The sequence below is a fragment of the Rana temporaria genome, chromosome 10, assembly GCF_905171775.1.
Source record: "Rana temporaria chromosome 10, aRanTem1.1, whole genome shotgun sequence".
Taxonomy (NCBI): domain Eukaryota; kingdom Metazoa; phylum Chordata; class Amphibia; order Anura; family Ranidae; genus Rana; species Rana temporaria.
Window position 1 is genome coordinate 65,843,896 of NC_053498.1, and position 27,847 is coordinate 65,871,742.

General features: G+C 45.2%; 1 pseudogene; it reads left to right on the plus strand.

Moving 5' to 3' along the window:
• Window positions 1-4,570: 4,570 nt before the first annotated feature.
• Window positions 4,571-24,913, plus strand: LOC120915836 (annotated as a pseudogene).
• The last annotated feature ends 2,934 nt before the right edge of the window (window positions 24,914-27,847 follow it).

The window sequence follows — 27,847 nt, forward strand, 5'->3', positions numbered from 1 at the left end:
GGGAGTCTGTTCCACATTTTCACAGCTCTTACTGTGAAAAAACCTTTCCGTATTTGGAGGTGAAATCTCTTTTCCTCTAGACGTAAAGAGTGCCCCCTTGTCCTCAGTGTTGACCGTAAAGTGAATAACTCAACACCAAGTTCATTGTATGGACCTCTTATATATTTGTACATGTTGATCCTATCCCCCCTTATTCTCCTCTTCTCAAGAGTGAATAAATTCAGTTCCTCTAATCTTTCCTCATAGCTGAGCTCCTCCATGCCTCTTATCAGTTTGGTTGCCCTTCTCTGCACTTTCTCCAGTTCTCCGATGTCCTTTTTGAGAACTGGTGCCCAAAACTGAACTGCATATTCCAGATGAGGTCTTACTAATGATTTGTACAGGGGCAAAATTATATCTCTGTCTCTGGAGTCCATACCTCTCTTAATACAAGAAAGGACTTTGCTCGCTTTGGAAACCGCAGCTTGGCATTGCATGCCATTATTGAGCTTATGATCAACTAAAACCCCCAGATCCTTCTCCACTACAGATCCCCCCAGTTGTACTCCCCCTAGTATGTATGATGCATGCATATTCTTAGCCCCCAAGTGCATAACTTTACATTTATCTACATTAAACCTCATCTGCCACTTAGTCGCCCAATTAGACAGAGCATTGAGGTCGGCTTGTAAATTGGAGACATCCTGCAAGGACGTTATTCCACTGCATAGCTTGGTGTCATCTGCAAAGACAGAAATGTTACTTTTGATCTCAGACCCAATATCATTTATAAATATATTGAAAAGTAAGGGTCCCAGCACTGAACCTTGGGGTACTCCACTGATAACATTGGACCATTCAGAGTAAGAATCATTAACCACGACTCTCTGAATTCTGTCTTTTAGCCAGTTTTCTATCCATTTACAAACTGATATATCCAATCCTGTAGACCTTACCTTACACATGAGCCGTGTGTGCGGAACTGTATCGAACGCTTTTGCAAAATCCAAATATATCACGTCCACAGCCACGCCTCTGTCCAGGGTTTTACTTACCTCTTCATAAAAGGAAATCAGGTTTGTCTGACAACTTCTGTCTTTCATGAATCCATGTTGTCTGCTGCTTAAATAGTTTTTTTCCAGCAAGAACTCATCCATGTGGTCTTTTATTAAACGTTCCAGTATCTTCCCAACTATAGAAGTTAAACTAACAGGTCTATAGTTACTTGGTAAAGACTTTGTTCCCTTTTTAAATATGGGCACCACATTGGCCCTGCGCCAATCCAGTGGTACTATTCCTGTCTTTAATGAGTCCCTAAATATTAGATACAGTGGCTTTGAAATGACAGAGCTCAACTCACCTAGGATCCGTGGATGGATGCCATCAGGTCCAGGTGCTTTATCCACCTTTATTCTGTCTAAATATTTCTGGACCATATCACTTTTGAGCCATTGTGGATTTGAGGCTGTGTCACTCCCACCCCCATTTTGGACATGAGCTCCCCCATGCTCCATTGTATACACAGAGCTGAAGAAAACATTTAATAAATTTGCCTTCTCTTTGTCCCCAGTCACCCACTCTAGATTATTTTGTAAGGGGCCTACATGCTCAGACTTCACCTTTTTACTATTAATATATTTAAAGAATTTTTGGGGGTTTGTCCTACTATCTTTTGCAATCTGTCATTCGTTTTGAATTTTTGCATCCTTGATTTCCTTTTTGCATATCATGTTATATTCTTTGTAACATTTAAACAACACTAGTGTTCCTTAATTTTTATATTTTTTAAAAGCTACTTTCTTATTGTTTATAGCTTTTTTAACTTTGACCGTGAGCCACATAGGTTTTATTTTTAGCCTTTTAAACTTATTGCCCATGGGAACATACTTTGCAGTGAGGTTCCACACAGTCTTTTTGAAGAATTCCCATTTCTGTTCTGTGTTCAGCTGTGCCAATAGTCCCTCCCAGTCCAAGTCCTGGAGAGCAGCCCTCATCCTTGGAAAATTTGCTCTCTTAAAATTTAGTGTTTTAATATTTCCTGTATGTATTTCTTGCTTATAGTTAACATTAAATGAAATCATGTTATGATCACTGCTACCCAGGTGTTCCTTTATCTGAACATTAGTAATAAGCTCTGCATTGTTTGAGATTATCAGGTCCAACAGGGCATCATTACTAGTTGGGGCCTCAATAAACTGCACCATAAAATTGTCCTGCAATAGGTTTTTAAATTTTTGTCCTTTAACTGTCCCAGAAGTGCCATTAATCCAGTCAATTTCTGGGTAGTTAAAATCCCCCATTATTATCACCGTTCCAGACCTTGCAGCCCTTTCCATCTGTGCAAGGAGCTGAGTCTCCACCTCCTCATTTACATTGGGTGGTTTATAACAAACTCCAATGATTAATTTTGAACTACGCACATCTGTATGCAGTTCCACCCATAATGCTTCAGCCTCATCACACTCTCCATCAACCAGGTTCTCTTTCACGCTTGCTTTGAGGTCACTTCTCACATAGAGACAGACCCCTCCACCTTTCCTTTTTACCCTGTCTTTCCGAAAGAGAGCATAGCCAGGAATATTAATAGCCCAGTCATGTAAGGATTGAAGCCAAGTTTCAGTAATACCGATTACATCATAGCTCTCCTCATGCACCAGAGCTTCCAGCTCACCTGTTTTGCTTGGCAGACTTCTGGCATTGGTGAACAAACACTTAAATGTATTGTTACATTTTTCTCTGGTGTTTTTCATATAATTTATAGTAGTACAAATGGCACTATTATTTCCAATGGCTGTTTGCAACATGGGAACTTTCTTGTCACCTGCCATAACCCTTCCCCCATCTATCCCCATTCCACTCTCCATTAATGTCTGACCACTAACTGACCTGTCTGCTCGATGTAATTCTAATTCACCCTCCCCCTCAATCCTAGTTTAAATACTCCTCCAGCATTCCCATAAACCTCTCCCCCAGCACAGCAGACCCCCTTCCATTCAAGTGCAAACCATCTTTAGCATATAGGTTGCACCCCAATGAAAAGTCAGCCCAGTGCTCTAGAAACCCAAATCCCTCCTTCCTACACCAGGTCTTTAGCCATGCATTCAGCTCTCTAATCTCCCCCTGCCTTTCCTGTGTTGCGCATGGCACAGGCAATATTTCAGAGAATATCACCTTGGAGGTCCTTCCCTTCATCTTGCAGCCTAGTTCTTTAAATTGATTCTTAAGAAGCCTCCACCTTCCATGTATACTGTCATTGGTTCCAACGTGGACCAAGACAGCTGGGTCATGCCCAGCCCCTCCCAGTAATTTATCCACCCGGTCCACCACATGCCGAACCCTGGCACCAGGGAGACAGCAAACCATTCGGTTGAAGCGATCCTGGCGACAAATTATTCTATCAGTCCTTCTGATTATAGAATCCCCTATTACCACCAACTGTCTAGGCCTATCTGCACTCCCCTCCCCACCTCTACTAGATGGGTTGCTCTCCCGGCTGTTAGGGGTAGCAGTAACATCTAGGGCTGCCACCTCTGTTTTTGCCACCTCCACATCATCACCCAACTTGGCAAATTTGTTTTGATGCACAAATACAGGACTGGCCTTCCCTTTCTTCACGCCCCTTCCACTCCCTCTAACTGCATTAACCCATCTCCCTATCTGATAATCCTGACTTGCCCCTCCACCCTCCACATCAACCTTACTGACCACTTGCTCAGCGAGCAGAGGACCCCTTTCAAGGTTGTCATTTCTACCCAGTGTTGCAACTTGCTCCTCCAGATCTCTAATACGAGCTTCCAGAAGGGTAACCTGCTCACATCTGTCACAGCGGTATCCATCTTGGAGCTGTTGCACCAATTTTGCATACACGTGACACACTGTGCACTGAGCAAAACCTTCAACCCTGCTAGCACTCATTTCCCAGTTACAATATAATTACTTGTATGAAGATTAAGATGATACTTACAGTTTAAGACTCCTGTCTTAACTCTTGTTTTAAACTCCTGGTTGCAGTTTGGGAGTTAACCACTAGGGGGCGCTGAAGGGGTTAAGTGTGACCTCATATGTGTTTCTAACTGTAGGGGGCAGGGCTGGACGTGTGACATCATTGATCGTGTTTCCCTATATCAGGGAACACACGATCAATGACAATGCCACAGTGAAGAACGGGGAAGCTGTGTTTACACACAGCTCTCCTCGTTCTTCAGCTCCGGGGACCGTTCGCAGAACTCCAGTGGCGATCGGGTCCGCGGGTCCTGCGGCCACGGTCACGAAGCTTCGGACCGGGTTGCGGGCGCGCGCCCGTGACTGGGCACTTAATAAAGAGGACGTACAGGTACGTGCTTGTGCCCAGCCGTGCCATTATGCCAACGTATATGTGCAGTAGACGGTCCTTAAGTGGTTAACTTAATTATTTTCTAATTTCCTGATCTGGAACAATTTTATAATTCAGAAAAGTAATTGAAAATTCAGAAGCCCTTATCAGCATTCCTCTTCTAGACCAGTGACTCTATTGTTCAACATGTCAGTCAGGCAGCTAGCATTTTCATAAAAGGTCAGTGCTTTTCCGGCTGCCGAGCTATTAGCATAAGCCATGTGCCTACAAGTAATGCAAGAGCTATGGAGGAAGAAGCAGTCAGATGTGATGCGATTTCTCCTGTCTGTCCGATGCTGACAATATCACCAACTGTCTTCTCTCTCATCGCGCTCCACGTCCTACTCGCCTAGACAAAGCTCGTAGACTAGGCTACAAGGCCAAGCAAAAAAACAGAACAATGTGTATACCCAGGGCTCTCCAAGCATTTGAATCCTGACAGATAAAGTCTGTGTTGGAGAGGGTAGAAAATCTTCACACACTTTAGGCAGCACTCAGGGAGACAAGCAATCTCTAATTGAAACAGAAAAACAAACAAGGTGCCTCTAAGTGCAGAAGTATAAAACTTGTAATATCCCCTAAAGGGGTTAAAAACACTTACAAGATAGTGGATGAAACAGGCATGTAGCAGGTAAGAGCGTCCAGGAGATGTTCCAGTGGCAGGGCAGTCCCAGTCTGTGATGTAAAGCTTCCAGGGAAGTCCACGAGATAACAGCCGACTTGTGCTGTGAATGTTCAGAGGACACAATAATGCTGGAGCCTGGCAATGACGTCAGAGGAAGCGAGACAAAAACCAGCATGGAACACAAACAGGAAGTGAACAGAAATTTTGTCATAGAGGCGGGATGCGTTTTGGAACAGCTCATTGGTTCCTTCTTCAGCCAGTGACCAATTTGACAAGGCCAAACAAGGGTATGTCATCTACTGTATAAGAGTTCGCCATGCCATCCCGTGCCCAAGGGTGCAGCCTATGTTAAACCTGTGCACCATGGTGTTAACCAGATCAAGTTTGCTCGCAGGGGGTAAACCATATGTTTATATGGTGGTTTATATGTTATATGTGTTTTTTCTTTTTTTATGTTTGGTTTGTGTTTTTTTTTTCTTTTTCTGTTGTTTCGTCTCCTCTCTCTCTCGCCCACCCGGGGCTTGTTCCAATCCCTGTTCTCTTTTGCCCCTCTCCGGTTCCTGCCCCCCCTCTTTTGCTGGGGGGGGATGGTTGGATGGGAGAATATGGTAGGCAAGAACCGGAAATATGGCAGATAGAATGAAAATTATATCTTACAATGTAAGAGGTCTTTGTTCAGGTGCGTCGTCTGGGGGCGGAGATTGTTCTTTTGCAGGAGACTCACTTTGTGGCAGGGTCGATCCCTCGTATGCCCCTTTCTTTATATAACCAGTGGTTTCATGCACCATCACCCATTTCAGGGGCAAGAGGAGTCACAATGGCAATACACAAACAATGTCCATTAATACCTATAGAAAAACAAAAGGACCTTGAAGGTCGATATCTCTTTGTTAAAGGGAAGATTTAGGGCCAGTGCTACACTATAGCAATGATTTATGCTGCGAATAGTCAAACTGTGAAGTTTCTAATTAGAATCTTAGATAAGTTGGAGAAATTTAGAGAAAGCCTGTTCATTTTGGGGGGAGATACCTCAAGTTTAGATACCTCATCTGGGAAAACCTTTTTGTCACAGAAAGCGTTAAGATGTGTTAAACGGCGCCTCCGTTCCCTACACTTGGTTGACAGTTGGTGGGTGTTACATGAGCAGGACAGAGACTATAGATATTTTTCCAAAACCCATAATGTATATTCAAGGATTGACATATTGATGATTGACCAATATTATTTGAGTCTGGTGGACTCTGCGACTATTGAGTCAATCACCATATCAGATCACGCCCCAATAAGTTTGGGGGTGAGATCAGTATTGGTTGGGAGCAGGGAAAGAACTTGGAGATTAAACAAAGCAATATTGGATGAATATCGAAAAGTTCAAAATAAAAACAGATACTTTGCCCATCGCTCTTGTGAGCAAGGAAATAAGAGTGCGAGGTTAATGGCCAGACAATTAACTACTTAAGGACCGCCTCCTGCACATATACGTCGCCAGAATGGCACGGCTGGGCACAAGCACGTACAGGTACGTCCTCTTTAAGTGCCCAGCCGTGGTTCGCGTGGCCGCGACCCGGTCTGAAGCTCCGTGACCGCGGGACCCGCGGACCTGATCGCTGCTGGAGTCCCACGATCGGTCCCCGGAGCTGAAGAACGGGGAGAGCTGTGTGTAAACGCAGCTTCTCCGTTCTTTACTGTGGCGCCGTCATTGATCGTGTGTTCCCTTTTATAGGGAAACACAATCAATGACGTCACACCTACAGCCACACACCCCTACAGTTAGAAACACAAATGGGGTCACACTTTACCCCTTCAGCGCCCCCTTGGGGTTAACTCCCAAACTGCAATTGTCATTTTCACAGTAAACAATGCATTTTTAATGCATTTTTTGCTGTGAAAATGACAATGGTCCCAAAAATGTGTCAAAATTGTCCGAAGTGTCCTCCATAATGTCGCAGTCACGAAAAAAATCGCTGATCGCCGCCATTAGTAGTAAAAAAAAAAGAATTAATAAAAATGCAATAAAACTATCCCCTATTTTGTAAACGCTATACATTTTGCGCAAACCAATCGATAAATGCTTATTGCGATTTTTTTACCAAAAATAGGTAGAAGAATACGTATCAGCCTAAACTGAGGGAAAAATTGTTTTGTATATATTTTTGGGGGATATTTATTATAGCAAAAAGTAAAAAATATAGATTTTTTTTCAAAATTGTCGCTCTATTTTTGTTTATAGCGCAAAAAAAAATAACTGCAGAGGTGATCAAATGCCACCAAAAGAAAGCTCTACATGTGGGAAAAAAAGGACGACAATTATGTTTGGGAGCCACGTCGCACGACCGCGCAATTGTCAGTTAAAGCGACGCAGTGCCGAATCGCAAAAACTGGCCAGGTCCTTTAGCTGCCTAAAGGTATGGGTCTTAAGTGATTAAAGAAACAGCAGGAGGCACGCCACGTACACATTATAAAGGCAGGGAATAAACAGATAGTAGACTCCCAAGCAATAGCAGCGGAATTTCATCAGTTTTACTCGTCTTTATATAACATAGACTCGATTGTGGGGGGGTAGATAGGGGGGACAGGAGGATTGGATCCGGGAATATCTGGAGGCTTCAGGGTTGCAAGCGATACCATCTGCAGCCCTGGAGGAAATGGAAAAGCCCATTTCCATAGAGGAGTTAGGGCCCTTTCACACATGCGGACCGTACATTAGATCAGTTCAGTCACGTTTTTTTATCATCAATTGTTGTCAGTTTTCATCAGTTTTCATCCGTTTTCACTTCCGTTTTTCATCCGTTGTCATCCGTTTTTCATCCGTTTTTCATTCTTTGACATCTGTTTTTCATCCGTTTTTTCATCCGTTTTCATCCGTTTTTTTTTTTTTTTGTTAGAACTTTATTTAATCAGCTTTTCATAAATTTTCCCATGATTCTTTGTTTTACCCAGCGTGCATTGTGCTTTCCATGCTGCTTTGTGGTTTCAGCTCGCTTTGTGCTTCCTGATACCTTGCTGTAGTGTTCATGCTTATTATGCAGCAATGGATTTGGGGAGATTTTTGGAGCATATGACATTATTTGTCATGTTATCCTATTTGAGGAGACAAAAAAGCAGGACCAGGAAAATTTCTGCGAGAAGACGCAGGTACTGGACATATCCCATGCTGCTCAAGAGGCCAACTGACAGGTTTTTTGCTCTACACTATGCAGATCTGCGACGTTTCTCTCAAACATTTTTCAATTTTGTGCAAATGTCTGTTCCAACGTTTCAATTTTTGTTGGAAAAGTTGCATCCCCGTTTGGAAAGGATGAGACGTTGTGTGCCTCCAGAGGAGCGACTTCTACTTACCCTGAGGTAAGCCAGCCAGCCTTTCTGCTTGATTATGTCCAGCATAATGTTGGATTCCTTTCATCATTTCTTCTACTCTTCCTAGGTTTCTGGCATCTGGACTATCCTATACGTCCCTAAACCACTATTTTTTGTTGGGAACCTCTACAATTTCCGGAACTGTGCATGACACCTGTCAAGCAATATGGGAGGAGCTTCGGTGTACTGCAATGCCTGTTCCAGATACATCCATGTGGCAGGAAATTGCAAATGGTTTTTGGAAGAAAACCCAATTCCCTTATTGTGTTGGAGCCCTGGATGAGAAACACATCCGAATTCAGATGCCACCTGGATCTGGCTCACAATATTATAACTACAAGAAATACTTCTCCCTTGTGCTTATGGCAATCTGTGACTGTGATTATAAGTTTGTAGCTGTAGATATTGGGGCGTATGGATCAAATGCAGACTCAAGAGTGTTTACAGCATCGCAAATGGGGAGAAGACTACTTGAGGGCCACTTTAATTTACCATCTGGCAAACCTCTTCCAGGAACTGTAGGGCCAGATATGCCACATGTGCTTGTAGCTGATGAGGCATTTACACTTTCGCAGCATCTCCTAAGGCCTTATGCCAGGCACAATAACTACCCCCCCAAAAAAAATTAATTATCGGTTGAGTCGTGCAAGGCGCCTTATTGAATGCACCTTTGGCATTTTGACCAGCAAGTGGTGCATATTCCATACAACAATTCAACTGAGCCTGGAGAATGCCCAACTAGTTATACAAGCATGCTTATAGTTATACAATAATTACTGTTGAGGAAGAGGACGAGATAAATTCACCTTCTGTACGGTTTACCGGACTACGACCCAACAATTCAGTCGTTACCATGCGTGATACGTTTGCAAACTATTTCATGACCCCAGAGGGAGAGGTTCCGTGGCAGTATCAACATGTGTAAAAACACCCACCAGGCACTTTATTATGTGCACCTTGCTAGTACCATGTTTGACCCCCTTTTGCTAACCTGCATGATCTTTGTTTTCCCACAGAAAATGGAAATGCAATAGTTTAAACAAATACTACTTTTTCTCGTTAGCATTATAGCAGTCTTGTGACTTCTATCAGTGAATGCTTAAAGCTGATAGTTTTCATTCTCCTAGTGTCATCATCACTGACCCTATGACCATCACATTTTTTTGTATCAGTTACTTTTGGCAGTGGCGGAATTATAGGGGTCGCTGAGGTCGCCATTGCGACCGGGCCCCTTGCTGCAGGGGGCCTTCGAGGGCCCCCTGTATACTACAGTGCTTTGGAGGAGCGAAAATGAGCTCCCCGATCCCAAGCCGAGCTGTAATCTGCACTGTGCGGGGAGCTCATCACATTCATTACAAAGTGAAAGCGAACGTGTGTGCTCTTTGTCTCCCCCTACAGTGCAGTACCCGGCAGGAAGAGCTGCTAAGGTAAAAGACTGCCGTTTTTTATCTACTGTGTGTGTTTGCATGTGTATCTATGTGCTCATGTCTGTGTGCTCATGTTTATGTGTTCATGTTTATGTGTTCATGTGTGTGTGCTCATGTTTATGTGTTCATGTGTGTGTGTTCATGTTTATGTGTTCATGTGTGTGTGCTCATGTTTATGTGTTCATGTGTGTGTGCTCATGTTTATGTGTTCATGTGTGTGTGCTCATGTTTATGTGTTCATGTGTGTGTGCTCATGTTTATGTGTTCATGTGTGTGTGCTCATGTGTGTGTGCTCATGTGTGTGTGCTCATGTTTGTGTGCTCATGTTTGTGTGTTCATGTGTGTGTGTGCTCATGTGTGTGTGCTCATGTTTATGTGTTCATGTGTGTGTGCTCATGTGTGTGTGCTCATGTGTGTGTGTTCATGTGTGTGTGCTCATGTTTATGTGTTCATGTGTGTGTGCTCATGTTTATGTGTTCATGTGTGTGTGCTCATGTTTATGTGTTCATGTGTGTGTGCTCATATGTGTGTGCTCATGTGTGTGTGCTCATGTGTGTGTGCTCATGTTTGTGTGCTCATGTTTGTGTGTTCATGTGTGTGTGTGCTCATGTGTGTGTGTGTGTGTGTTTGTGTGTGTGTTCATGTGTGTGTGTTCATGTGTGTGTGTGTGTGTTCATGTGTGTGTGTGTTCGTGTGTGTGTGTGTGTGTGTGTGTTCATGTGTGTGTGTGTGTTCATGTGTATGTGTTCATGTGTGTGTGTTCATGTGCCTGTGTTCATGTGTGTGTGTTCATGTGCCTGTGCATATGTGTGTAAGTGAGTGTGCATGCCATGTGTGTATGAATGTGTGTGTGCATGTATGTGAGTGTGCATGTATGTGTTAGTAGCGGTGCGTCCCCTCTCTCCAGCCACCCCCTGGCTGCGTTTGATGGCACAGTCACTGTGGCGGAATTATCAGGGTCGTGACAGTCGCAGTTGCGACTGGGCCCTGTCATTTCGCCAAGTCTGGGGGGCCAGCCACCCGTCCGTGTGAGACATCTGCCTGACTGTCAGTGTGTTCTGTTGGCTTATACAGAAGGGAGAATGCAGCTGAGGCAGCACACAGAGATGTAGGTAGGCAAGGCGGGGCAGACCCTGACAACAAATGAGAGATGGCGGGGGAGGAGCTTTCCCCTCTTCGGCTTCGTGTTTAGTTGGAGTACCTACCCGGCTCCCATGTGAGGCAAGGCATCCTGGCAGGAGAAGAAGGCACGGTGAAGGTCAGACCCGTGACAGAACAGAAGTCAATAGGAATTCGCGGGAAATCGATTAATTCTTTGACTGACGGTAAGTCAATTAAGTGACAGAGGCAGAGCTCAGCAATCGATGCCAACCTTCACCACCTGTGCCTCTTACTGATCCCAGGCATCCCCCCACCACTGATCTCATCCCTATCCCCGCATTACTTCTACAACAGAGGTGATGGGGGGTATAGGGATGAGATCAGTGATGAGGGGATGCCTGGGATCAGTAAGAGGCATAGGTGGTGGTGGGAGAGGATGGCACCGCCACCGCAGCCACCCCCCCTCAAGTAGCACCGCAGCCACCCCCCTCAAGTAGCACCGCAGCCACCCCCCCTCAAGTACCACTCCTGCCACCCCCCTCAAGTACCACCGCTGCACCCCCTCAAATACCACCGCTGCCACACCCCTCAAGTACCACTGCTACCCCCCCTCAAGTACCACCACTGGTACTTGAGGGGGGGTGGCTGTGGTGGTACTTGAGGGGGTGGTAGCAGTGATACGTGGTAGCGGTGATACTTGAGGGAGTTGGTAGTGGTGGTACTTGAGGGGGGTTGGCAGTGGTGGTGCCATCCTCTCCCACCACCACCTGTGCCTCTTACTGATCCCATCCCCCCACCACTGATCTTATCCCTATCCCCTTATTACTTCAACAACAGAGGTAATAGGGGTGATAGGAATGAGATCAGTGGTGGGGGGGATGGGACCCCTAAGAGGCACGGGTGGTGGTGGGAGAGGATGGCACCAACACTGCCGCCGCAGCCACCCCCCCCCTCAAGTACCACCGCTGGTACTTGAGGGGGGGGTGAAAGGGGTGATACTTGAGGGAGGTGGCAGCGGTGGTACTTGAGGAGGGGTGGCAGTGGTGGTTCCATCCTCTCTCACCACCACCCGTGCCTCTTACTGATCTCATCCCACCACTGATCTCATCCCTATCCCCCTTTTACTTCTACAACAGAGGTAGGGATGAGATCAGTAAGAGGCAAAGGTGGTGGTGGGAGAGGATGGCACCATCACTGTCGCCGCAGACACACCCCCCCCCCTCAAGTGAAATCAGAAACCGTGTTGTTTACTTTGTTGTACAGTGTAAAAAAATTAAGTATCAAAATCAGGCTTTTCAGGGGGGGGGGGGGGCCTTCACGATTTCTTGCACAGGGGCCCTGAAGTCTCTAGTTACGCCACTGACTTTTGGTTTATATAGAGTACAATAAAAAAAAAATACTTTTCATGCAGTCAATTGTCTTTATTAATGTCATAGAAGTGACCACAACATATATAACAAAATATACTGTAAAAAAAAATTATAACATAAAAGACACAAAACATGGTCAGAGGATACACAACAAGAGCCAAAATAGAGATGAGAATTGTAGAACATGAGAAAATGGGGCAACTAAAAATGGGGGTTTCAAACGGGGCAACTTAAATTTGGGATTACTTAACCTCTTGACCACTGGGCACTTAAACCCCCTTCCTAACCAGAACAATTTTCAGCTTTCGGTGCTCTCACAATTTGAATGACAATTACTCAGTCATACAACATTGTGCCCATCTGACATTTTTGTCCTTTTTTTCCCACAAATAGAGCTTTCTTTTGGTGGTATTTGATCACCTCTGGGTTTTTTTTTTGCGCTATAAAAGAAAAAACACTGAAAATTCTGTAAAAAAAAAAAAAAAAAAATCTTGTTTCTGTCATATTAGCAGGTATTGCAGAGTATTGGGGGTTTATTGCAGAGTACGGGGGGGTTATTGCAGAGTATGGGGGGTTATTGCAGAGTAAGGGGGGTTATTGCAGAGTATGGGGGGGTTATTGCAGAGTATGGGGGGGTTATTGAAGAGTATTGCTGGTATTGCAGAGTATTGCTGGTATTGCAGAGTATTGCACAGGGAGGGATGGCTGGATCTGTGACTGCAGTTGTCACAGATCCAGCCACAGCAGCTGCTGCTGCCACCCGCTCTCCCCCCTCTCCTCTCACACTGTACCGATCGGTACAGAGAGGAGAGGGAGGAACCGGTGTCACCACATGACGCCGGTTTGTTTACAAGTGATCGCTCCGTAATTTGGGGGGCGCGTGAGAGGAGGATTCTGGGACGTCCTCCCAGAATAACTCCACCGCGCTGTAGACGTCTTTTGTCTATAGCGCCGTGGTAAAGAGGTTAAAGGTCCTGATAATAAGGTCTGGGGGAAGTGGAATAGGGATTGGAAGATTGGGAGGAATTGCCATATGAAGTGGCCTGGGAAGTGGAAGACTCATAGGTGGGTGCTTGGGGTGGTGGTACAACATTTTGGGCAGTGGTGGCTGGGGCACGGTGGTGATGGGGGATAATGCCTGGGTGGTATTGCTGATTAAAATGAGGTGGTGGAGCTTGTTTGGTATGGTATGGGCGTTGGAGAGGGGTAATAACTGGTGGCATGGGATCACCAGACATAGCAGCTTTTACACACGCCCCACTGAAATTGCTAATTGCCAGTTGGATGTCCATTTTCCTAGGATTGGGGACTTTTTGGAGATGGTGGTATAGGCTTCTTAAAAGGGTAGCATCTTCATTGTTGGGGTCTGAAAATGGATCCTTGTTGTCAGCCCTGTGCATTCCCCTCTTCTCCTCCATGAATGTTAACATGGCTCCATCCATATCATGTTTTTTCTTCCCGTGTCGTTTACTGCCTTTCGATGCGGTAACAGAACGAATCTGAAGGGTGGAACATTTATTAGCACATTTTATTTTGTCAAGATTTCAACAGGAGTCATTTTATATAGGATACTTACAGGCACACGTTGTGTTTGTAGCGTGGCTGTTGCTGCTGCTTGGTAAGACAGGTTTTCGACAGGACTTGGCTGGTTCTCTGCAACTCCCATCTCTCCCTTAGGCTCTTGATGTGTATCCTCTGCATCCCCCTCCTCTTCGGTTTCGGAAATGTTGCTGGCGGTACTGTAAAATATTTGTTGATAGATGGATTAAAGGTCAATACAGAACAGTCATTACAATACATAGATCCATGTGTGTGATTACTGTTGTGGTAAACCCTACAGACCACTTTTACCTACAATTAAGCCTAGATTAAGGCTTACCTGTAGGTGCAAGAAATATCTCCTACACCTACACGGTTTAGGAGATATTTGCATAAAACACGTAGCCAACGGTGCCTGACTAAGCGTGCCATTTCTGAAGGCGATCGTCCCGTGACTGGTGACTCCCACACGCATGATGTCATCGTGGCTACGGCCAATCACAGCCCCGGAGCCGCAATACCCACAAGTCACTCAAGGAGTGATGGCGGCGATGAAGGAGGGGAAAGAAGACCACTGCAGGGGCTTCGATCTCAGGTAAGTAATTCATAATGAGCTAGTATGCTATGCATACTAGCTCATTATGCCTTTGTCTTGTAGGGTTCTTTTTTTTTGTTTAAAGTTTACTTCCAATTTGGAGTTTACTAGGCAAATTAATTTAATATAGGGGATAACTCATTTATTTAGTTGCCTTCTTAAGTCATCACATTCCTCAAAAAATCCATCATCTCAAAGAAAGGCCCCTTTTTTTGGGGGATGATCCAGCTCCGCTCTGACTCTTAACCTCCTCTTTCAGCTCCCGCCTGTACATTTGTCACGTGGCCAGTGGACAATCCACAACTAGTGGCAAGTGACGTGGCCAGTGGACAATCCACAACTTGTGGCAGGTGACGTGGCAGGTGATGTGGCAAGTAAACAATCCACAACTAGTGGCAAGTGACGTGGCAGGTGACGTGGCCAGTGGACAATCCACAACTAGTGGCAAGTGGCGTGGCAGGTGACGTGGCCAGTGGACAATCCACAACTAGTGGCAAGTGACGTGGCAGGTAATGTGGCCAGTGGACAATCCACAACTAGTGGCAAGTGACGTGGCAGGTGATATGGCAAGTGGACAATTCACAACTAGTGGCAAGTGACGTGGCAGGTGATGTGGCAAGTGGACAATCCACAACTAGTGACAAGTGACGTGGCAGGTGACGTGACCAGTGGACAATCCACAACTTGTGGCAGGTGACGTGGCAGGTAACGTGGCAGGTGACATGGCAAGTGGACAATACACAACTAGTGGCAAGTGACGTGACAGGTGACATGGCCAGTGGACAATCCACAACTAGTGGCAAGTGAAGTGGCAGGTGACGTGGCCAGTGCACAATCCACAACTAGTGGCAGGTGACGTGGCCAGTGGACAATCCACAACTTGTGGCAGGTAATGTGGCAGGTGATGTGGCAGGTGATGTGGCAAGTGGACAATCCACAACTAGTGGCAAGTGACGTGGCAGGTGACGTGGCCAGTGGACAATCCACAACTAGTGGCAAGTGACGTGGCCAGTGGACGATCCACAACTAGTGGCAAGTGACGTGGCCAGTGGACAATCCACAACTTGTGGCAGGTGACGTGGCAGGTGACGTGGCAAGTGGACAATCCACAACTAGTGACAAGTGACGTGGCAGGTGGACAATCCACAACTTGTGGCAGGTGACATGGCAGGTGACGTGGCAGGTGACGTGGCAAGTGGACAATCCACAACTAGTGGCAAGTGACGTGGCAGGTGACATGGCCAGTGGACAATCCACAACTAGTGGCAAGTGACGTGGCAGGTGACATGGCCAGTGGACAATCCACAACTAGTGGCAAGTTACGTGGCCAGTGGACAATCCACAACTTGTGGCAGGCATATGGATGCTGACATATGGATGGACTACAAGTTTTATCATGCCAACCCACCCTCATCCCACAAACTGCTTACCACGTATCCTACGCTTCTTGGTGCTGAGTGTCAGCCAGGTCGGTGTCACCGCCTCAAAAATTTCTTCCCATTTTATACTACAAATGTTTCTGTCACTGTACTCAGTGCATCTCTTGTCCCATAGAGCAGGCCTAACATGCACAAGCTGTATGAGCTGTTCATGTGACACATCTCTGGCCATTTTTGTCTCTTCTCTCCAGGCACTGTATCTTCTCTCCAGGCACTTTCTCTTGTCTTCTCTCCAGGCACTAGGCAGCATGTACTTAATAAGCATGTGACTTTCCACTTCCTGGGTCAAAGGGTATTGTAATGTATGCATATTGCATGCATATTAAAGTTTATTGAATTTTGATATTTTACATATTTTGATGAAAAACGGATGTTAGCGGATCGAATGTTAATAGATTGTCCGCTAACATCCGTTTTTCGTCCATTACGTTTTTATTACGAAAGAAAAATAGTGTTTTCTTCCGTTCAAAAAAAGGAGCTTAACAGAGACGGATGTTGTAACAGGAGTGACTTTAGGGGCACAGGGTGAATGAGAACCCCACTATGGTCTGTGCTAGTCACATTTAATGCGGTCAGATATTGTATATATATATATTGTGTGTTGGCTGATGTATACTAGTAAGCTTGCTGTGATGAAAGGGGTGGGGTGTGATTGCATTCCATTGTCTATTGTGGTAATTAAGTCTGCTCTGTGGATTGGATCTTGGTAGACAGTCTGAATACCTATTATGGGATGTTAAAGTGTCTTGCTGTGAGGAAAGGGGGGGAATCACTCCAGCAAACCCCCCTCCCCTGCTAAGACTGTTTACTGAAGGAGAAGTTTGAACACACCTGACCTGTATCACCATTGTCATTGGACAATTTAACCCACCCTGTTTCCCAAGGGTGGGAGGGATGTATTTTGAAGAGAAATGTATTACCATGTGCAGATAATAAAGATTCATTCCCTGTTTTGAACCTCAACCAGAGCTGTGTGTCTCGTTTCTGGGGGGAATGGAATATCGTGTACGGATTTAACCCCTGTCCCATTTGGGGTTCCGTTACAATTGTTGGCAAGCAGTGAGATGATCCCACAGCCTTAAAGGACAGCTACAAGGACACAGGACAATGGAGACACAGTAGGAACGGCTGAAGCTCTCTACCCTCAAGGACTTACTGGAGAGCCGGGGCAGAGCAGCCAGAAACCATAAGAAGATGGACGTGATCACAGAACTTGTCCAAATGGATCGAGCGGAAAGACCCAACATAACGGAAAGGCCCAGCGTAACAGACAGGACCCCGGAGGAAGAAAGTTTTGATCGGGCTGTTAAGCTAAGACTGGCACACTATGGTCCTAACCCTCCACCGGAGATCATAGACCGGGTTATAGCTGCTGTGGACGCAAATTGGCTACGGCAAAGACGTACTGCAGCAGCAGAAGTCACAGCAGCACCAACTGAAAGGAGAAAGATACATTTTGCTGCTTTTAAGAACTTTATTGAAACTGAAGGGGAGATTGATGGGTACCTTGCTGATTTTGAACGGCAATGTGCCCTACACCGGGTGCCCACAGAGGAATGGGTTACCATTTTGTCTGGGAAATTGTCCGGCCGGGCCAGTGAAGCATTCAGGGCCATTCCAGACAAGGATATTATGAACTATGGACTGGTAAAAGAAGCACTTTTGGCCAGGTATGCCGTCACACCAGAGGCATACCGGAGGCGGTTCCGAGAGACGAGCAAGCAGACTGGAGACTCATATACCGAGTGGGCATGCCGCCTACACCGCACAGCATCCCACTGGGTCGATGGATGCCAAGCAGAATCCGGGGAAGAGGTGCTGCAGGTGTTCCTGCTGGAGCACTTCTTTGACAAACTGTCCCGGGAAGTCAGAGAATGGGTCCGGGACAGAAACCCTTTCTCCTTGTCTGAAGCAGCTCGCCTGGCGGACGAATACACAGACGCCCGCAAACTGGACAACTCTGTGGTCAAGACCACAGCTCGGGTGGATTATGGATCAGCGGCACCCCCGCCGCCTATTGCCTACAAACCCCAGTCGGACCGTCCTACAACACCACCTCCAGCGGCCACTTATCCTCAGAAGCCTACGTTCAACTCCCAGGACTACTCACAGTCCATCAGGTGTTTCGGGTGTAAACAGCTAGGACACAGAAAGCTAGACTGTCCATTGAATCCACCCAGGCAGTCACAGCCATGGAGACAGCCAGAAAGGGGGAACCCCCGCACACCCATGCCTGCGGCCCACTGCGTTGAGGAGGAAGAACATTGGGACGTTCTGCACGAGGCAGATCCGATACAAGCAGCTAACCAGGACAACAGGCAGCAACACAGGCAGACTGTCTGGGTCAATGGAAAGGTAGCCAATGGACTACGCGATTCTGGGGCCACAATGACCCTGCTACAGAAGAAACTCATCCCAGAGAGCCAGCACACCGGAGACACCGTAGCCGTAAGAGTAGCGGGAGGCACCGTCTTCCGGCTACCCGTTGCCCGGGTTCACCTGGATTGGGGGGTTGGTTCGGGACACGTGAATGTGGGGGTGATGAAGGATTTGCCAGCAGATGTACTACTGGGGAATGATTTGGCCCCCCTTATTTCTGCGTACGCCCCGATGTGCCCCGCTGAAGCCCACACAGTGACTACCTGTGCCCAGACCCGCGTTGCTGGAACCAACTCGCTTGCTGCTGAGACCCAGGTAAGACTACCTTCCCCGACATGTACTGTAGATCCGGCACAATATCACAGTCTAAAATGGGAATGTGACAAGTTGGCCAGTGAGAAATCAGAGATGCAACGACACTACGTCATGTATTATGAGATGTCCCGTGGCTTGAACATTGAAATGCACAAACAGGCTGAAATTGTCAAAAGATTAAATGGGATTTGCATCCAGGTGGTGCCTTATCTGTCCCAAGAGCATCAGCAACAGGTTTTGGGAGCCATTGAGAGAGCAAAGCAAGTGACTGTTCCAGAACTGAATTCCATTATTCACCGTCACCATCAGCTACCGACCTGGTAAGCCAGATGGCAATGCTGAGGGTTTATCCCGGCAAACAGACGTCATCCCGGCCTCCTAGTTCCGGACATCCCCAAGTTGACCCGAAAAGGATCAAGCCGGGTCTGCCAGAGTGTTCCACAAGGAGGGAGCCATGTAACAGGAGTGACTTTAGGGGCACAGGGTGAATGAGAACCCCACTATGGTCTGTGCTAGTCACATTTAATGCGGTCAGATATTGTATATATATATATTGTGTGTTGGCTGATGTATACTAGTAAGCTTGCTGTGATGAAAGGGGTGGGGTGTGATTGCATTCCATTGTCTATTGTGGTAATTAAGTCTGCTCTGTGGATTGGATCTTGGTAGACAGTCTGAATACCTATTATGGGATGTTAAAGTGTCTTGCTGTGAGGAAAGGGGGGGAATCACTCCAGCAAACCCCCCTCCCCTGCTAAGACTGTTTACTGAAGGAGAAGTTTGAACACACCTGACCTGTATCACCATTGTCATTGGACAATTTAACCCACCCTGTTTCCCAAGGGTGGGAGGGATGTATTTTGAAGAGAAATGTATTACCATGTGCAGATAATAAAGATTCATTCCCTGTTTTGAACCTCAACCAGAGCTGTGTGTCTCGTTTCTGGGGGGAATGGAATATCGTGTACGGATTTAACCCCTGTCCCATTTGGGGTTCCGTTACAGATGTTAATGGACTTTAGCGGATGCTAATCCACTAACGTCCGCTATCCCATAGGAAAGCATTGCAGTTCGTTTTAATCCGTAAACGGAAGTATGAAAAAATGGATGAACGGTCCACACGTGTGAAAGGGCCCTTAGGGAGAGTGATATCAGTTGCAGCACAGGCTAAAAGCTCGGGACCGGATGGTTTCACTAATATGTACTACAAAAAGTTTGCCTCTATACTCCTGACCCCTCTTTGTAGATATCTCAACTCTGTTTCGGTTTCCAATCCATTGCCACCAGAGGTCTTAATGGCATATGTGACTGTCCTCCCGAAAGCGGGGAAGGACCCTGAGTGTTGTGCCAGTTACAGGCCTATCTCCCTCCTGAACTCTGATGTTAAGTTCCTGTATAAGATTCTAGCTTTGAGGCTACAAGATCACATTGTTAAATTGATTCACCCGGATCAAACGGGATTTATGAAAAGGCCGAGAGGCCAGAGATAATACAAAAAGGGCCCTTCATGTATTCCATTGGATGCATAGAGGCCCAAATCAAACTCCGGCAGTGGTGATCTCAATGGATGCTGAGAAAGCTTTCGATAGGGTAGGATGGGGATTTATGGTCGGAGTTCTGAGGGAGATGGGCCTGAGGGAAAGAATGATGGGATGGGTGATGGCATTGTATGTAGACCTCAGAGCAAGGGTCAAAGTTAATGGTAGATTATCAGAATATTTAGAAATAAGGAATGGGACTAGGCAGGGGTGCCCATTGTCCCGTATGTTATTTGCTATGGTATTGGAACCGTTCTTGTGTATGATCAGAGGGAATAGGGGGATCAAAGGGATAGTTATAGGATCAACGGAACATAAGATATCCACATATGCGGACGATCTATTGTTATATCTTTCCTCGCCTCAAGAGTCTCTGATAGAATTGATGAGAGAGATAGACAGGTTTGGTTGTATCTCAAATTTTAAAATAAATATAGAGAAATCAGTGTTGATGACGAATCAGGTGCCCTTGGGGATGAGGAAAAAGTTGCAAAGACCCTTTCCCCTTCGTGTGGCGTTTTAATTCTATATTTTATCTGGGAATACATATAGCCCCAGATGTCAAACGCCTATAAGATTTAAATTATGTACCCCTTCTCTCATCAATACTAAGGGACCCACAGAAATGGAGAAGCCATACGTTGACATGGTTTGGGAGAGTAAGTGCCCTTAAAATGAGTGTAATACCAAGGCTCATCTATGTCCTGCACGCTATCCCCATAACTCTCCCACAAATATTTTTCAAACAAATAAGGAAAGCATTCAGGACTTTTGTCTGGGGGGGATAAACACCCCAGGCTGGCATATGAAATTTTGAGAAGATCAAATGGGGAAGGGGGGGTAGGTCTCCCAGATAAGGCACTTTACTATAGAGCAGTGGTTCTCAACCTTCCTAGTGCCGTGACCCCTTGATAAAATTTCCCAAGTTGTGGAGACCCCTAACAGTAAAAAAAAATTGTAGCGTTGGTTGTCAGCACCCGGGGCAAGACAAGTAATTTGCACCCCTAACCCACGGACATTTAGCGCTCCCTGAGTCCCTTCCACTTACAGTATTAAAACCCCTTATGGTACATTTTCAGATGTACCACTCTCTGTTTCTTCTCCTTTCTTTCCCTTTTTATCTCTCTTTTCAAATTTCTTGTTTTTTCCCCCCCATCCGTCTCTCTAGCCGTCTTTCTTGTTCTTTCACTCCCTTTTTCTTTGTTCCACCCCTCTTTTCCTTTCCCTTCCATGTATTCTTTATTTGTATTCTTTCTTACTCCTTGGTGGGATGAGTGGATTAGGTGCTCTTGAACAAGGTCACCTGCTGATCTGAGAACTGTTGTGAGGACTTTTAATGGAAACTATAATCACAGGTAGTGTTACTGTGCCTCCAACTTTGTGGCATCTCGTAGCAGTGGCACCTATCCCGGAATCAGGAGATAGGGTCTCCTCCAGCCCCTCCCACTTCACATTCCTCACCAGTCAGCTGACCTCTAGCCTCTTCCCTCCCCCATCCATGCCGTGAACTGAATGGGCAGCTGCGAAGAGGCTGAGTGGGAGGCCACGGGCTCCAGGGACAGCCCAGCTGGGCGGCCACAAAAAGGCAGGGAGAGTGGTGCGGGCTTCAAGAACAGCCCAGGATTCAGGGACCCCTGGCAAATCATAATTTGACCCCTGAGGGGGTCCCGACCCCCAGGTTGAGAACCACTGCTATAGAGCCATGGCCCTAGCCCGTATTATGAATTGGTGACATGGTTGAAAGGGTAAATTATGGGTACCCCTGGAGAAAACATTGGCAGGAAGGGATTTGGCGCCTTTAGGGGGTTTTCGAAATATGTTTCACCATTAACTATAACAACTTTATCCATTTGGGATAGAATGAACAAGACAGGAAAGTTTGCCCCTCCAATATCGCCTATAACCCCTCTGGAGGGTTTCCCATGGTTCCCCCCGGTGGAAGAAAAGGGAAGTTTAGAGGGTTGGGGAAGGGAGGGAGAGGGGAATTGTTCAGGGGTGGCCCCACAAGGGAAATTGCTCCCTTTGGGAGATTTGGTTCAAAAGTTTGGAGAGGTATCAATGATAGATTGGAAATACCGGCAGTTGAAAGATATGTTTAATAAATGGAAACATCAAATTAGATCATTAAATTCTATGACTACTTTTGAGGAGTGGTGTGTTAACCCTGTGGAACCGGGCCATATGTTATCTCGGATGCATAGATTGGTCCAGAGTGCTCAAAATAAGACAACGCCATATTATATTCGTGAATGGGAGAGGGAGTTGGGCCACAATTTTACAGCAGAGCAAATGAAGAGGTTGATGGAAGCAACACACCACGCCTCAATAAGCTCTTATATACAAGAGATGTCTTAGGCCTAGTACACACGAGAGGATTTATCCGCGGATAAATCTTCTTGAGGATTTCCGCGGATTTGGATCCGATGGAGTGTACTCACCATAGGATCGAAATCCGCGCCGAAATCCCATCGCGATGACGTGTCGCGCCGTCGCCGCGATGATGACGCGGCGACGTGCGCGACGCTGTCATATAAGGAATTCCACGCATGCGTCGAATCATTACGACGCATGCGGGGGATCCATTCGGACGGATTGATCCGGTGAGTCTGTACAGACCAGCGGATCAATCCGTTGGGATGGATTCAAGCGGATAGATTTTAAAGCATGTCTTCAAATTTTTACCCGCTTGAAATCCATCCCAGGGGATAAAAATCCGCGGAAACAGATCCGCTGGATTGTACACACCAGGGGATCTATCCGCTGGAGCCGGTCCACGGATCAATTCCAGCTGATGGATCCTCTCGTGTGTACGGGGCCTTATACGTTTTTGTCTAGATGGTATCATACATCAACTCGTTTGGCCCAGATTTATCCATCAACGGACACCAATTGTTGGAGGGGGTGTAACCAAAGAGGTTAATTTCTTCATATATGGTGGCAGTGTCCCAAGATTAGGATATTCTGGGATGAGATATCCCCTTGGATAAAAAAATTGACATTAAGACCTATTGAGCAAACTCCATTACATTTCCTGTTCCATGCGATGCCATCATGTATTAAGTTCTATAAAAGAAGTGTTACACCACACTTGTTAAATGCAGCGAAGGCATTGATACCTAGATTTTGGAAGCAATCCAGAGTCCCCAATATAATGGAATGGAAAAGGGAGGTGGAGAGGATAATGGAAGCAGAGAGATGGGTACATACGGTTAAAGTGGTTGTAAACCCACATTTTTTACTTTTACCTACAGGTAAGCCTATAAAGAATATAAAGAATGTACGGTTTAGGAGATATTCCGCCCGCAATGCGCTGCTGATTGCAGCGGCGCATGCGCAGCGGGGATCCTCGGCTAAAGGACTGGCAGCCGCCGGACCTTGCCGAATTGAAGTCTCCCGCCGCATGCGCGGGAGTGACGTCATCGCCGCTCCGGCCAATCACAGCGCTGGAACGGCGACACCCGGAAGACACGCCGAGTCAAGATGACATCTCGCTCGGCGTGGACCAGGTAAGTTCCTCTGACCTCGTTCCGAGGTAAGTATTTCATAATGAGCTAATATGCGGTGCATACTAGCTCATTATGGCTTTTGCCTTTTAGGTGAAAAAAAAAAAAAAATTAATCACGGGTTTACAACCGCTTAAAGGACCAGCAGGACAAATTTAAAGATATATGGACGGGATGGATATATTACTCTCCTGAAATGGGGGTGGATTAGCCCTGGGTTGTGAGGTCTAGGGGGGCAGGTGGAGAGGGAGAGACTGTCCTTTTTTTTTTATTCCCCCCCCCCACCAGAGAGAGAGAGGATTAAGTGTATGGAAAGAGAGAAGGGATTTTGGGTTCCCCCCCTTTTTTTTTTTTTACAGTTCTTCACAACACAAATTTTTCGGGATAATGTGCACAGTAGAGAGGGAGAACAATTACAACTAGTTAACACTTTATGAAGAACAACGAGGGTGGGGTTAAACTTTTTTTTTTTCAGCCCCTCTTTAAAAATATTGGTTGGAGGGGGCCATAAGAATGTGAAGCGGGGATCCAAAGAGATGTCAAGTCACAAAATATTAGGATAATATTAGGATTTCTTTCCTTTTTTTTTTTTTTAACAGGGTGATATTAAGCCCCTCTTTTTATTTCCTTTTTGTGTGGTATGGGGCCATAAGGTGGTGGGATTTAAAGAGTTATTAAGGGTCACGAAATAGGGAGCTCGTAAGCCTCCTTTTTTTAAAGGGAAGAACAATTTAATTTATTTTTTATTTTTCTCTCCTGTAGGTGGAGGGTTGATTTAGGGGGAGAAAGGGGGGGGGAGAGAGGAAAGGAGGAAGAGAAGGAAGGGAAGCAATGGAAACAAATTGAGGGTGCTCTTGAGGAGGGGGGTAGTGTATATTATATGGTTTTGATGTATTTATATGTTTTGTGTGGTGTTTATTTTCTTTTTTGTATATGTTGTAATTTGTCATAATAAAGAAAATAAGTAATTATAAAAAAAATAGTTTGCTCACAGCCTGCAGTGTGTTGCTGAGGAGCATGCTGGCCATCACTGTGGAGGACTGAGAGTCCTTAACTCCTACTGGGTTGGTGAAGACTCCACTTACAAGTTCTTTGAGATCATCCTCATTGTAACATTCCACTAAGCCATCAGACGCAATTCGAGCACCCAATGGATCACAAAAGCTGTACACAAACACAGAGAGATGCATGGGCTGACATCCGCTGGTCAGAGTCATGGTCTTGGCAAAGGTCTCAAGTTCCATCTTACCATTGGTGGCTTACCTTGTGCTGCTTGGAGAAGACGCAACACTCTTCAGCTCCACCGTTACCGCTAACTGGGATCATACTTGTAAATTTGACATTAAAATAAAGTTGTTTTTGGACAACAAAAAAGAAAAAGAAAAGGTCAGTAATTGCAATCTTTGTATATTTCATTACACAGTACAGTATGTATATATTTTCCAGTAGACTTTGCAAGTTTTTTCTGCAGTTAATCCATAATGGCATATTGAACCATAAATATCGGCAGTAACTGAGAATTTCACATTTAAACTACTCAGTTTCAGTTATACTTGTGCTTACTATCAATCATGCAGTCCTACATGTGCCTTTTTCCTTAAATAGATGTAACATTCTCATTTGTGCTAAGCTTTAGTAGGCTAACCTTCTACCTAGAATAGCCTTTAGGAATTGCCTTGGCACTAGCCTAGTAATAAGCAAAATGTAAGCAAATCAGTGAATCTGTATACCACAAATACTTTACTTTGAATATATGTATGCAGATTTGTCAAGTCAGTTGAGTATCATACAATTCAAGTAGATCATGCAATCCAGTGCATTCCTTACATCATTTCAAGATACCATATGTGATTGTTACAATGAACAAACAATAGCACCACTATCAGTCAAAGCATCTGAATAGGGGAACATTACCAGCACGCCCAGCATAACAAAGCAATGACATTTATCATCGTAAAATAATGCAATACTTCAAGGCCACAAAAAACTCTTCCTCAAGACAGTAGTGACTACAGTAAATAATTTGTATGTGCTGGGAGATGCTCTGCTACTCTGATCCCCAGACATTTCATGAGTGTGGCAGTCTGGAATTCTTCTTCAAAGATTTGACAAATCTGCATGCAATAATTAGGGTCAAGTGTTTGATAATCACCAATTCAAATAAAAATATTGGATATTATGTAAAACATGGCATGGATAAAATAATTGATATGGTGTACAAGGATGTCAGTTAATAGATGTTTTTAACCATGTGGATTGTTTTAAAAATATTACTAAATTACATGCTTTGCATTAATGTTGTTAAAATGTTTGCTTAACAATTTATCAATGAAAATGTTTTTTTGTATCTTTGAATAAAGTGAGGGTTATAAGCAAAAAGTATATACTGTAGCTTGAGAAATCTCCGGACCTTAGCAACCAAGTTCTGAAGATATATCTGTTCATCTCGAAAATGTGTCCATTTTGTAGTAGCTATAGTCTCTCCAACAGTTATACACGTATACCAAGCATAAAATGAGAAGACTAAGGCCTCGTACACACGACCGAACATGTCCGCTGAAACTGGTCCGTGTGTACGGCCTAGCGGACCGGTTTCCTGGCCTAGCGGACAGGTTTCCAGCGGACAAAAGTTTCTTAGCATGCTAACAAACTTGTCCGCTGGAAACCTGTCCGTCAGACATGTCCGATGGTTAATATGACTCATCGGACATGTCCGCTGGTTATGACGTATAACCAGTGGCCCGAAATCCCGTGCATGCGTCGAATTGATTCGACGCATGCGTGGAAGCATTGAACTTCCTTGTCAGAGAACGTCGGTGTCTTCTACGTCACCGCGTTCTCTGTCCGCTGGGATTTTGGTCTGATGGTGTGTACACACATCAGACCAAAAGCTCCCAGCAGACATGTCCGATGAAAACGGTCCGCGGACCGTTTTCATCGGACATGTCTGCTCGTGTGTACAAGGCCTAAGGGTGGGATTTTAATGAAGGACATTATTGACATACGAACCAAAAACATATAGTAAAAATATTTATTGATACAAACAAAGGAGGTATGACATATACACATTAAGATGGTATAATGGTAAAAATAGTAACCACCTAGAATTTACATAATAATACAAAATTAGTCCAACAAAACATACATGGTAATGCATAATAGTAATGGGTCTAAGTACATAAATCTAGAGGAAACAAGGGGGTAGATAATGGTCTGTGATAAGTAACCATAATGGGGCATCTAGTATATGAGAACCGGCTTTGTAGTGGTAGCATATAAAAAATAAATAGTATTGAATTGGTTCATAAAAATACAATGTTGGAAGGTAAATATTGAACATGTACACTGTGACATATCATCGTATAATGGCTCTACGCGTTTCGAGTTCACTTTAACACTCATCGGGAGCAGATACACAGTGTACGGGTATCTATAATAGAAAATAAATGCCATAGTAAAGTAATGGACATAATGGGAAACATAGAAAAGAGGGGGAACAGTAATAGTCCCAATCGCTCTCACCTAGTTGTAGTAAAATGGGTAGAATCATAAGATGGTACTGTAAGAGAGGGGCAGCTATAAATAACATCATCCCTGGGAGCTGAATTGGTGACACCTTGGCACGGCAGTAGCAGCAACAATAAACAGTATTGACTATGAACATCGGATAGTGGATGTCAACAATGGTGGAAGTGATAAAGTCTGTGATAAGACCCAGAGGTATCTGTGGGGTAAATAAATAAATAATTAAAGGTGATGGTAGGGAGTGAAGTATAAAGTTAAAAAGGTAGGCATGTGAGTGGAGACATGCACCAGCATGTTAAAGAAAAGCATAAGTAAGGAAGTAAAAGTGCAGATATAATAATGAAAGGACTGCACCGTAAGTACCTGCCCAGCAAGGGTGGATCGAGAGGTAGCACCATAAAGTGTGTGGGATCCCATAGAGATGATACAATCCGAAGTGATAGTCCAGTGTGAGTAGGTGTATATGGCAGCCGTGGACCAATGGTGGCCAATAACGCCATGCAGCGTGATAGGAGGAGGGCCGCGTCACCGCCCAAGCAATAGCATGCCTGGCGTTTGGCGCGCAAACCCTCCTTGTGATGACCGTGGCGTCGACATGCAGCAAGAGCCCGACTATACCGACTATACCAAGCATAATTTGGCCTTGTGTTGTCTTAAAATGCCAACACAGAGAGGGTTTATTTGCACTGAAGGTTTTTGCTGTTTGTTTTTCATAGTAGTCAGGTCCTGAAACATTTTACAAAATTATTGTATATTAAATGGACTTATGCTATACATACATGT